Consider the following 13,195-nt stretch of genomic DNA (forward strand, 5'->3'; position numbering starts at 1 on the left):
GGGTGGATTTTTATCATTATAGGGTGGTTGTGTACACACACTGCCAACACACATTTCAGTGCAAACAACTTGTAAAGTGCATGTAGCATCCTATGACCCCTTTAAGACTTTTTTTAAGACCTGCACAAACAAAATTAAAATGACTGTAAAAAGCATGATTTACAGTTCAGATACAGGTTTTCACAAAAACTACAAGTTTTTTTTTAAATGATTAACTTCACATTTCAGCCTTTAAACTATTTTTAAGAAAATTGAGGCAAAAGTATCAATTATTATATTAATTTAAAATTATCAAGTATTATAGCCTATTAATTAAATAACATATAAATATTATACTGTCTTAATTGTTTATTAATGCATTATCTTCTTGTCGATCCACTAGTTCACATTTACAATTCTGCGTGTGTGCTGCATAAAAACATGGGTTGATTTTCACATTGGTCTGAACAAAAATAGCAGAAGGGCTTATTAAAAATGCAAAATTATTCTCTGCCAGCAGGAAGCGCTTTCGGAAAGGCAGAAATAAAGCGTTTCCCCGGTAACGGCTGTACACAAAGCAGCACAACACGTGACTTTGAAACGTGCAGCTCTCATTTTTATTTAATTAAATCATAGCCTTTTAAAGTTTAATCGTCACATTAAGCCATATCGCAATTCTTGTCTTACCAGCGTCCCCAAATTTAAGACCTCCTGAAATCATAATTAATACTTTCTTGTACCAATTAAGACTTTTTATGGCCTTAAATTTGATAAAACTAAATGTAAGACTTTAAAGACCCGTCAACTTTCCTAATTTTTGAGAATTCTATTGTTTTTCACTCACTGAAAGTTTCATCTGTTTGCGCGCCGCTCTCTGCTCTCTTCACTGCACATCTGAACGTAGCAACAGTAAACTGTAGTAGCAACCCGTGGCGCCATAGGACCCAAACAGCTCTACTGAGCTGGCCTTGATGTGCTTGATATAAATTTGATTTTGTTAGAAAATAGCGTTTGGCATTTATTTATTTCATTATGTCAAAAGGCTTTGTGGTCCGGATGTTCCGCCAGTTGGCGACCCCTGATCTAGAGGGAAGGGGCTTAGTTGATTAAAGATTCCTCTCTTTTTTTGGTGTCTAATTTTATTGATCTTTCAAATATAACAGAAAACATACTGTAACTTTCAAAATTGAAACATCCTTTCCAGTCCAAAAGACCACTTACTGAAACTTTAATATGACATAATTCTACAGTTTTAACTTTCAATCAGGGGTGATAGTGAGGGTGAGAAGTGTTGGTATAAGATTAAATTCTTCTAAATTCTTCAAAGTGTGTGAGATCAGTGGGAGACAAATATGGCATGGAACGGAGTGAAATTAATTAAAATAGTCTCTGCTATGATTCAGAATGCAGTGGACTTATTTGGGGGCTTTTTGCATTATTTTTACTTCCACTTGAAGTACAGAACTGAGAAAAATTAAGAGGGAATGAGTCAAAAAGAGCTCATGCATGAGAAAATGAGACTGGGGTGATGTCAGCCTCACTAATTCTGAATGTCAGGTCAACAGTGTGTGTGGGGGGCAGAAAAGAGAAAAAACTCGAGAGGAGGGAGGCACCAGTAGGTACTAGCTGTCAAATTCCAGCATGACCTTGCCCTAGATGCTTTTCTCACACTCTCTTAATTGCACACAAGATAGTACAAGATGAGCTGGTGAGAAAAAAGAACAAAGTTTGTGTCTCTACACACTGAATGCTATGTTTACTTAATGTTACTAAAGTCTATTACATTTTGTTTTTAATTAAGAAAAATGTAAGGGTTTTAGGAAGGCAGCCATCAGACATAAAGCACAATAATAAACTAAATTTGTATATTAACGTTCAAAGGTTTGGGGTCAGTAAGATTATTATTATTTTTTTTTTTTAATGAAAGAAGTTAATATTTTTATACAGCATGGATGCATTAAAATTGATTAAAAAGTGATAGTAATTTTTTTTTTCATTGATTAAAATAATATTTTCTTTCAAATAAATACTGTTATTTTGAACTTTCTATTCATTGAAGAATCCTTAAAATTTATCATGGTTGCCAAAAAGATATTAAGCAGAACAACTGTTTTCAACACTGATGATAATCTTTATTTAGCACCAAATCAGCGAGGATCGTGTGACACTGAAGACTGGAGTAATGGCTGCTGAAAATTCAGCTGCGCCATCACAGGAATAAATTACATTTTAAAATATATTTAAATAGAAAACGGTTATTTTAAATTGTAATCATATTTCAAGATTTTACAGTTTTTACTGTATTTTTAAACAAATAAATGCAGCCTTGGTGAGAATAAGAGACTTCTTTAAAAAACATTTTAAACTAACTTTTCCACAGTAGCAAAGTTATTATAGTTTTGAATTTTTAAATTAGTTTTATTTTAATATCGTTTTCAAATTTGCTATACAATTCAGTATGATGTGATTTAGCCAATGCACATTTCTCCGAAAGCCTGGCAGAAGTGATCACAAGATGCTATGCTAAAGTTTTGTATTGTTTTCAGAAAGGATGCGCGTTCTCGTCTTTTTTTTCTGTTAATTATTAAGTTGAGCTGCGTGTCTGTTTTTCTTCAAAGCACCAACTTAGAATGCCTAATTTTGGTTTGATTGCTTGTGTTACATGAGAAAATAAAAAATTTTGCCTTCCAGTAAGGCAAAATTATTTATTTTCTCATGTAACACAAGCAATCAAACCAAAATAGGCATTTTAAGTTGGTGCTTATTTTTGATAATTATTATTTTATTTCAGTTTTTCAATAACTGTTGTTAGTTTCGTTTCGTTTTAGTTTTTCAATTATTTTGTCATTTTTATTTTATTTCAGTTTTACGAAATTGTTTTTTCATCAATAGTTTTCGTCTTAGTTTTAGTTTTCGTTTACGAAAATAACCTTGCACAGTAGTGTACGTTTTCTCAAGAACACATGAGGGTGCTTGCATGACTTGCTGCCTTGACTGGTTACTAAAGCACTGTGATTGCAAAGGTGATACGAGTTGATTTTTGTTAGTGTTTACTAGCTGGTTGCTTATTCGCTCAGGTCTATAATTTATTTATTTTTTATTGTGTGTGTGTGATACTCTATCTCACTCTCTATCACTTTCTTTCAGGCCTTACTTCAGACTCATGACGTTGTGGCCCATGAGGTGTACAGTGATGAGGCACTGAGGGTCACCCCACCCCCCACATCACCATATCTCAACGGAGACTCACCTGAGAGCACGAACAGAGACATGGACATAGAGAATGTTACACGAGTGCGCCTAGTTCAGTTCCAGAAGAACACAGATGAACCAATGGTATGAGTTACAACTTTACTGTACATTTACACACACACATATATAAACCTACAGACTTTTATGCATAGCATGAACATGACATCAGTTTTTAGTGGTTATGATCCCCCACTTTCAAAGTGTACAAATGCTAGTGCTGCACATCAGATATCCAGTGTTGTGAGGCTTGGCACACATCATCTCATCCTGAGATGATGGTGGTCTTGATTAAGCTCTCATAGCGGTTAAAATGTATTTCCACATGTTAGTCAAACTTTGTGAAAGCTTCGTTCTCATCACTGTGGCTTTAAATGAGTTTGTGGGCACTGTTTCAGGGCATCACGTTGAAAATGAACGACTTGAACCATTGCATCGTGGCAAGAATAATGCATGGAGGAATGATCCACAGACAAGGTACATGCACCAGATCGGTTTTCCTTCAAAATCCATTATCTTCACCCAACGCTGCTATATTGAGATCCACTATCCTTCCATCTCTCCTGTATTTCCATTATCTCCATAAACCAAAAGTGTGACACTGACGTACAAGCCTTACCCACATGCCACACACACATGCCATCAACAAGTATCTCCTACATGCATCCTGTAAGCGGGACAAGCTTATATTAATTAAGATCTCATGCAGTTAAAGTAGTTAAGTTTTCAATTTATGAAGGTTGTAAGACTAGCGATGTTTATTGACGCATTTAACATGTTGCTTTGTAACAAATCAGGAACTTTGCATGTTGGAGACGAGATCCGGGAGATCAACGGCATAAGTGTAGCAAATCAAACGGTGGAGCAGCTTCAGAAGATGCTTGTGAGTAGGAACGTAGCATATTTCCAGCTGTGCCCCTCTTAAAAGAAATAGGTTTACCCAAAAATTACAATTTTGTTACCATTTAATCACCCTCATGTTGTTTGAATTATGATTTTTAATCTTTCATGGAGGTACCTAGCAAAATGTCCAGACTCACAGACGGCAACTAGTGGTGACTGTCTCTAAAATTGTGTTCCATTTGAACATTAGTGCCCTGCAAAGTGGACTTCACAGGGCATTCCAACAACTGTAAAGTGGAATGGGTGTAAAGTGTGTGAGACACAACCTTTACAACGCAGCTATCATCATTACAGTTAAATAAGACAAAAGACACATCTAAAATAACCAAATTGTGTTTGATCAGACATTTATCACTCTGATTAATGCAGAATAACGCAGAGACTCTTTTTTTATTGTATACTTTTTCCATTTGTATTCCTTGAAAAAAAGAACGTGATGAGTAGATGACAAAATTATATTGGAGTCTCTTAAACAGGCATTAAACTTTACTACCATTATGCAGACATAATCCAGTAAAAATGCCCTTTTTTAATAATTCGCTTTTTCTTTATCTTTTGACAGCGGGAAATGAGAGGCAGCATCACCTTTAAGATTGTGCCAGGCTACCGCATACAGCAGTCGTCCTGTGAGGTAATGGCCTCTGTGGCCTTTGCACTGTCCTCTGCTCTGTCTCTGCCAGTCTCCTCTCTCTGCAGTGCTTGTCTCCCTGGCCTGTCGTGGCTTTTGTGGTGGGGTTTGATTGCCGTGGATTCTTGTGTGACTAACTGCCTGCCTGATGGCTGCGTGTTAACGCTTTTCTCCCCAAAAGCCTCCATCCTGCTGGACCAAAAGGCCTGGCTCAGACACTACCGCACACCAATTTCACAACCAAGATACCGGAACCCTTGCTTACGTATTGCCAGTGTTGAGGGAAGTTTAGATGTACAATGTGAGAATGTTTTACAAGCTGTTCATAAACAGTTTTGCAGCATTATTCGCAATTTAAAAGTGAATCTGTACCATGTTGATTACAGAAATAAATTTTTTATAACACTCACCTTCCATATCACACTACTACTGAGAGGATGTTGGCATTAAAGTGGTCAGTTTTCACTTGGAGTACCTTCACATAGTAAATCTTCGAAGGAAGATGTTTACATGTAGACAATTGCGTTGGCTCCCTCTTTTGGTGGGAAGCTGCAATGCGGTCTAATGATCTGTAGCATTACCATGCTTTAAAAATGTATTTTTATGAACTTTAATCTCAAGCAAATCTTTTGGTTTTCCTTACACGATGTCCCCAATTTCTTACTAGCAGTGTTGGCTAGTGTTCGTTTGCTCTGCTGTTTCGCTGACCTCTGTATCTTATTACAGAAAGAATCCCCCTCCACCTCCAGACAGTCCCCTGCTAATGGCCATTCCAGCATTAACAGTTCTATCTTGGTAAGGATCCCAGGCAACCTCAAATAACGACCCCCTTCCCACCCCCCAACAATCTCCTAATGTTGTTTGTGATTATTTCACCCCCGTTCTTGCAATCATACCCTCTTAATCTGCACCAGATGTTATTAAATTTGATTAATGTCCAGTTTTATGGTTTTGTTTTTCCAGTTAGTTTTTTTATATTTCACTAGAATATTTTAATCTCAATACACAAATAACACAAATGCAAAGACTGAACAAGACAGAGTTTCCTAGTTTCTGTTATCTCAGTTCACAAATTGGTGTGCTCTGTGCTGCTGTAGCTCACTCACTCTGACTGCCAGTGTGATTACAGTTTGTGGTCCCAGGCACACTGTACAGTGGACGTGGGATCTACCGTTATACTTTTTAATTAAATATTGCCCTTTGTTAGTACAAGTGACGTATTTTGGCTGACAGCAAGCACAATGATTAGGCCAAACTCAATGGAGGCATGCAAAGGATTCCTAGCATAAATAAAAGCATGCATACTTTAAAAAAATCCTATACAATTAATTTAAATAATAAAATATATATTTTTTAAATATTTATTAAAATATTCCTATTATATATCAACATAAATAAGTACTGTAATACATAATAATAATTAATAAATATTTGCTCAATAAATTATTTCATTGAAATGTTCTTGCAATTAGTTAAATTTCATTTATTTCATTTTCATTTATTTATTTAACCAGGAAGAGACTCACTGAGATTAAAATCTCTTTTCCAGGAGTGTCCTGGCCAAGATAGGCAGCCGATATGCTCAAATATAAGATAAGCTGCTTTTTCTTTATACTAATGTAATTCTCTTTTCAGTAAAATTCGAATAAATTCAGTAAATATATATTGTCACTGGCCAAAATTTGAAATAATAACATGTGCTAATATCGCCCACCCCTGAAATGGACCCAGTGGGACCCTCTTGGTGTTCTTCATAGAGGAGGTTTAGTCTCCACCTCATGAACATGCTTGAATGGAGTGTGGTGCTGAAGCTGCTTGCTTGCTCCTTGCTTTCTTGTGTGTTGCTGTTCAGAGATTTATCCTCAACAGCCCTTCTTCTCTTTTTAACACATGCATACACAAAATGAAGTAACATTTGTGGTCCTCCCTTGTGGAGATAGCATTGCCCCCAGTGTTTTTAACCAGAATTTATTATGTAATGTTATGTTTTGTTGAATGTATATTACTTTTAATTGTTATTTAGTTGTTTCATGAGTCAATGTCTGCCTTTCCTTTGTAAATGGTCAGTCTCTGTTTTACTGCTGGGCTTTGCTTTACAGGACTTGCCGTTAACCATCCAGCCAAAAGGACGCCAGGTGAATAGAATATCCATCAGTCTTACCACCCTCTATTGACTAGCGCTTTTCCATACTGCTTTTGTGCTTGAGGTTGAATGAACAAGTTAGTGATTCACCGCTATTAACATCCTGCTTTCTCAATCAGTTCTTGCATTAACACCATTCACCATCTGACATTGTGATTTTTACATTAGCAATAGTGTTTAGCTGCTCTACAGACAGACTGAATTGCAGCTTGTAGTGTTATTGCATTACACAACAACAAGGCTCTAAATGCAAAGGACTGGTTATTAATGCCTTTTTTGTAATTACTAAAAAGAGTTTAAATAAATTTCAAGGGCATTATCATTTTAACATAGATTTTTAGTCTTACAGATGGGTTATTCTATGCACTGAACCAGTTGAGAAAATATCAAAAACAAGCTTTGAAGTAAATGTAACTATTTAGTAGAATTTTACCTCTATTCCATTTTAAAATAAATAAGTTTATTAAATAAATTAAATTATTCATTTATATTTATTTATTAATGAAGTTAAATTATTGTGTTGTGACGAGTGTCCTCACAGACAGTAGATTACACTAAAGACTATAACAGCTAAGAGATGAAGATACGAAAAAGACCCATTTGAACCGACTTTTTAGACAGTATATCAACTCTAAGACTTGTTTATGTTTTACTTTTTTTAATGCATTATTCCACATAAACCGTAAAACTGTTGGCACAGAATGTCCTAACTATTATTCGCACTCTGTAAGACTTTTAGCTTTGTTAAAGAATGGATCAGGTATTCCAGATTGGTGTCTCTTTCTTATCCTAACCCCATGCAGTCTCATGCTTTTCTACTGGCCCTGGGCTACAGAGTGGTGTGTGTTTCCTCTCACATCCCATCTAGATTACCCTGCAAATCAACAAAGCTGACAACATTAGGGATCAAAGAGCCCATCACAATTTGTTTTTGTAATTTCTAGTCCTAGCCTTGAAGCATTGTGTCCTGATAGGATGACAAGTAGAAAGGGAGACAGGCAATCAGCAGAGGGCGCCATCTGCCAGCACGGTCCATCTGTGTTGGCTGAAGTACGTCACTGAGTGATGGAAATGATCTACTGTTACAAGTGATGAGAACACAGTGACGTGACTGACTTCACCACCCTGCTTTGTTCCTTTTTATCAACCCATAACTTTTCCAAACGTTAGCCTTTATAGATGCATTCTTCATCTCACCAACCCCTATCACACTGCTGTACTAATGCCGCCACAGTGTCGTGATTTTGCATGATGTTTGTAATACTCTCATGCCCTAGATCTCCAGACCTCCAATCAAGGATAAATTTTCCATCAAGGTAAGATTTTAAAGAATGAGCCCAATCCACAGCAAGTACTCAAAAACAATTACATCATCAGTGTGATTCTTTGAAAATATAACGTTAAGCTTTATTTTACAGTGTTTGTACTTAAAGGCCCCTTTCAGTAAATTCCTGTCATTTCTTTTTAATCCGAGAGTCACACACCACTCTACCCTCAGACTGCAGTTCGGTACTCTACTGCACTAAAGGTCCACCGAGGACTCTGTCACATAACTCACTCTCTTACATACTTACATGCATCATCTGTTTGCCGTCATGCTCAGATTTCATAGCGTGCTGCTTCAGCCACGCATGCTTCTCATTGCAACCAAAATTTGTACCCTGACCTGCAGCTGTACCTTGACCTCCTCTTGTACCTTGACCTCCTCTATCAGTCAGTCCTTTCCTTTGCGATGTCTGTGTCACTGTAAGGCTTTTCTGACTTCCACTGACCATGTCTCTTCTCAGATCTTTGTACGGGCACAGTTTGAGTATGATCCGGTGAAGGATGACCTCATCCCCTGTAAAGATGCAGGGATTCGCTTCAGGGTGGGTGACATAATCCAGATTATCAGCAAAGATGACCATAACTGGTGGCAAGGCAAGCTGGAAAACACCAAGAATGGCACGGCGGGACTGATTCCCTCACCTGAACTTCAGGAGTGGTGAGTTTGGTTCTTTCCAGAAGATTGTGATTGGCTGGTGCTGAAGGTAGAGGGAAAGAAGATACAGTACAACGCAAGTGGCTCTCAATGCAATTTAAAAGTACTCAAAGATGTACTATCATCAAGGCTAACAGATATGCTGCACGCTAACCACATGTTCATCTAATTGATCTTTTGTTTGTTTTGTTCTAGGAGGGTGGCTTGTATAGCCATGGAGAAAACCAAGCAAGAACAGCAGGCAAGCTGTACTTGGTTTGGCAAGAAAAAAAAACAGTACAAAGACAAATACCTAGCAAAGCACAACGCAGGTAGAGTTTCCGATGGGTTTTCTGCACCTTTCCTCTCTGTTCATACAGGCACCAGGCACCAGCTACATACTGGTCAATCAGCTCTTTCTTATTAGTGATCTGATTAGTAATCTTTATGTGCCCCATAAGCAAGAGTAAAATCGAATAGTAAGTTTACTGATGTGGGTGTATGATGTCACACAAAAATAGCGGCTCCCAGGGAGATGTACACAATTATTGGTTAGTGATAAACATTCACTTTTAAGAACTTTACTGCCTTTTTAGCAAATGTTTGTAGAGACAAGTGTAGGAAATGCAAAAGGGCCATTCATAAAATGGCTACCTTTTCTAGTTTGAGAAGTACATTTTGTAAGATTTTAATCATTCTATCAGATAAATGTTGCATTGTGCAATCTTAAGTAAAGAAAAACATTGTCATAATTATACAATATATTTCATATATTGTTTTATATTATATATTAAAATGTATTTAGCTTGAGATGTACAGTATTTACCAAGTATATTCTAAAGTTTGGGGTCAGTAAGATTAAAAAACAAATACTTTTATTCAGAAAGGATGAATTAAATTGTTTAAAAGTGACAAAAAATACAAAATTATAATGTTAAAAAAATATTTATATTTCACATAATGTGGTTCAGACAGAAACAATCAGAATCCTGAAAAATATAATAAATTAGAAAATTGTAATAATATTTCACAAAATTACTGTTTTTACTGTATTTTATGGATGAAGAGACTTATGAAAATCAAAACCATTAAAAAAAATCTTACTGACCCCAAACTTTTGAGCAGTAGTGTTTGTCTTCAGAAGGTAATTGTTTCTCATAGGGATGTAAGCTATTTTCAACATTTACAGGGGTTAGTCGGTGATTTTATTGCCGTCCAAATCCAGAATGTCTGTGTTTTTCTTCCACCACCTGTGTAAAAAAATCGCCGGCTGAATTACAAGGTCGTGTGACAATTTAATTGCTGTCCAAATCCACATCTCAAGAAATTGATTCAAAATTCAATGTTTAAATCCTTTTTGACCACTGCCGAATACCGTACAGTAACTGTTGCACTTCCCTGTAATTTGCATGCATATTTATTACTGAAATGCTGGAAAGTATACAAGAACAATATTTCATAACTGCTCCACCACAGCGAGTGGCAGCTGTTAAGAACAAATAGAAAAAAGAAGAAAAGCACGTAAACATTTGATTTGGTCATTATTATGGCAGCAACAGGCATGCAATACAATTTTAAAATATGTATTATATACAATTATATGCATAAAAATATAAACCTAGCAGCTTTATGTTTACCTTATGTAAATATGAGGTTGCAATAAGTTATTTCTGCTAATCTCCACATTTTTAATGACATCCATCATTTTGAGAGATAAAATGCAAGACAGAAAACCATTTTAACTATAGTGTCTATTTTCTGATTTTTAAACTGGATATTTAATAATCAAATAATAAATAGGATATTATTAAATCTGAATTTATTCTCATTATTCTGAGCATATGACATTTTATTTACAACCATGTGACTGAGCACGTGAGCAGCACGTTCCCGAGTTCGTAGGATCACAGAACTTGCTTCTCCACTAAATCGCCATCTGAATGCATGAGTTTTAACGCTGAGGTGCCATGTAAATTTATTCTACAGACGTCCACATGAAAAATGAGCTTTTGTTGACGATCAAATTCTACAATTTCTGTTTAATTTTTTTTCTACATCATTACTGTTGTCAGATATTCAGAAACAGTATACAGTATGATAAGAAGCACAAGAGAACACTATGTCGTTGATGGCCATTGCTAACTCAGTGACAGTCTATAATTAGTATTATGTTTATATTCCTGCTTTTCAGTGAAAGCAGACTCATAGGAAGGTTGTCAGCAGTTGTTGCAAGAAACGTCTTCATTGAATGTTTCAGACTGTAGTTCAGAGGCTGTAGGGAGTGTTTTTTGTGTGTCTAGTGGTAGGTATGGGCAGGTAACGGGGCCCTGTGCTGTCTAGCTCAAATAACCAGAGTTCCTGACTGCAGCATTTCCACAAATAGCAGGGTGACTTGTACCAATACATAGCCAAGTAGCTATGTGTCTGATTCTGCCTGCTCTTCCTGACCAAACAGTCTCTAAAGAGTGCACTATAGTCTCTCATTTTGCTTCAAGTACCAAAGGGGCTCATTAAAGCCAGCCACAGTGGAAACCTGGGTCGTTATCGCTGATGAGCACACCTGCATATGTAAACCACTATGCAACAAGTGTGTTTATGCATGTGTTCTCACGGGAAACGCAAAGGCCGTAAGTGAGACGCCCACGTTTTCAGTAAGAGTTTGTGGTTGCTGGTAAAGGGCCAGGGGAGAGAAAAAGAGGAACTCATATGTCACTTATGTGAACGGATGAAGTTCATGTCTTCATCATGGCTTCAGGTCCAAACCAACACACAGACCTCCACTGAAGATGCACCTGTATATGTGCTCTTGGATGTTCTCTGAGATCAATTTTACAACCTCTATATAAATCGATCCTGAAATTATGAAAGGTGGCAATTATATGATCTCATTGGAAGCATGGTGAACCCCACCGCATTTAACATCTTATATAAGCAAGTCATTTAGGTCCTGCAGTCTGTAATATTAGCTAACACAGGGTCAGGTTACTATCTTCGAACACACAGGATGTTAAACGACGCCATCGTTCCTTCTTGTCAAGATCTCCCCAATGGTGTGGAATAGATTAAAAGTGGATTTGTTAGTTCAGTGATGAAGACTCCACTAAATCATAAAGCCAGAAGCATGTTCTGTGCAAGTATGTGAATTCAAACTCTTAGCTACACTACCTTGTTTTCACATTGTTGCATTATGCAGTGTTTCTGAACAGAATTTATGATGCAAGAACACTACCATTCAAAAGTTTGTGGTCAGTAAGATTTTTTTTAACAAAGAAATTAATGCTTTTATTAAGAAATGCTCATTAAATTAATCAAAAGTGACAGTAAAACTTTTTAAACAAAGTTTTCTGTTGCAAATAAATGCTGTTTACTTTCTAAACTTTCTATTTATAAATGAATCCTATTACAGTTTCCAAAAAATTATGCAGCACAACTGCTTTCAACATTGATAATAATAAGAAATGTTTCTTAAGCAACAAATCAGGATATTAGAATGAATTCTGAAGGATCATGTGACACTGTAGACTGGAGTAATGGCTGCTGAAAAATCAGGTTTGCCATCACAGGAATAAATTATATTTTAGAATATATTAAAGGGTTAGTTCACCCCAAAATGAAAATTCTGTCATTAATTACTCACCCTCATGTTGTTCCAAACCCGTAAGACCTTCGTTCATCTTCGGAGCACGAATTAAAATATTTTTGATGAAATGTGAGAGCTCTCAGACCCTGCATAGACAGCAACGCAACTGTAATGTTCCCAGGTCCAGAAACGTAGTAAGGACATCGGTAAAACAGTCCATGTGACATCAGTGGCTCAACTTCAGTTTTGCGAAGCTACGAGAATATTTTTTGAGCGCAAAGAAAACAAAAATAAAAAATGTTTCAACAATTCTTCTCCCCCGAGTTACGTCTTCCGGCATTTTGGAGAGTACCCAAGAGTGTAATCGATGTAATCAGCGTTGTTTACGTTCGGAGGAGAAAGCGTGCGCATGAACGTAATCTGCATAATCAGCGTTGTTTATGCATAGGGGAAAGTGTGCGTATGTGTTGTGATACTCTAAAATGGCGGAAGACGTAACTCGGGGGAGAAGAATTGTTGAATAAATTGTTATTTTTGTTTTTTTTTGTATTATTGTTTTTACTGTATTTTTGATCAAATAAATGCAGCCTTGGTGAGCATAAAGAGACATCGGTTACACTTTACGACATCTTTCAAAAACATTTAAAAACCTTACTGACTTAACTTTTGGTGCATGCTTAGAATTCAGAGTGTTTTGGCAAAATATAATTATAAACTTTGATTTATCAATGTACTAATGGCAAAATAAATTAT

The 13,195-nt window shown here is 36.4% G+C and overlaps 1 pseudogene; it reads left to right on the forward strand.

Moving 5' to 3' along the window:
- The window catches only part of LOC107695504 (peripheral plasma membrane protein CASK-like), a 249,522-nt pseudogene that overhangs the window by 224,796 nt on the left and 11,531 nt on the right, over positions 1–13,195 (forward strand).

This window comes from Sinocyclocheilus anshuiensis, unplaced genomic scaffold (genome assembly GCF_001515605.1).
Source record: "Sinocyclocheilus anshuiensis isolate Anshui unplaced genomic scaffold, SAMN03320099.WGS_v1.1 scaffold562, whole genome shotgun sequence".
Lineage (NCBI taxonomy): Eukaryota > Metazoa > Chordata > Actinopteri > Cypriniformes > Cyprinidae > Sinocyclocheilus > Sinocyclocheilus anshuiensis.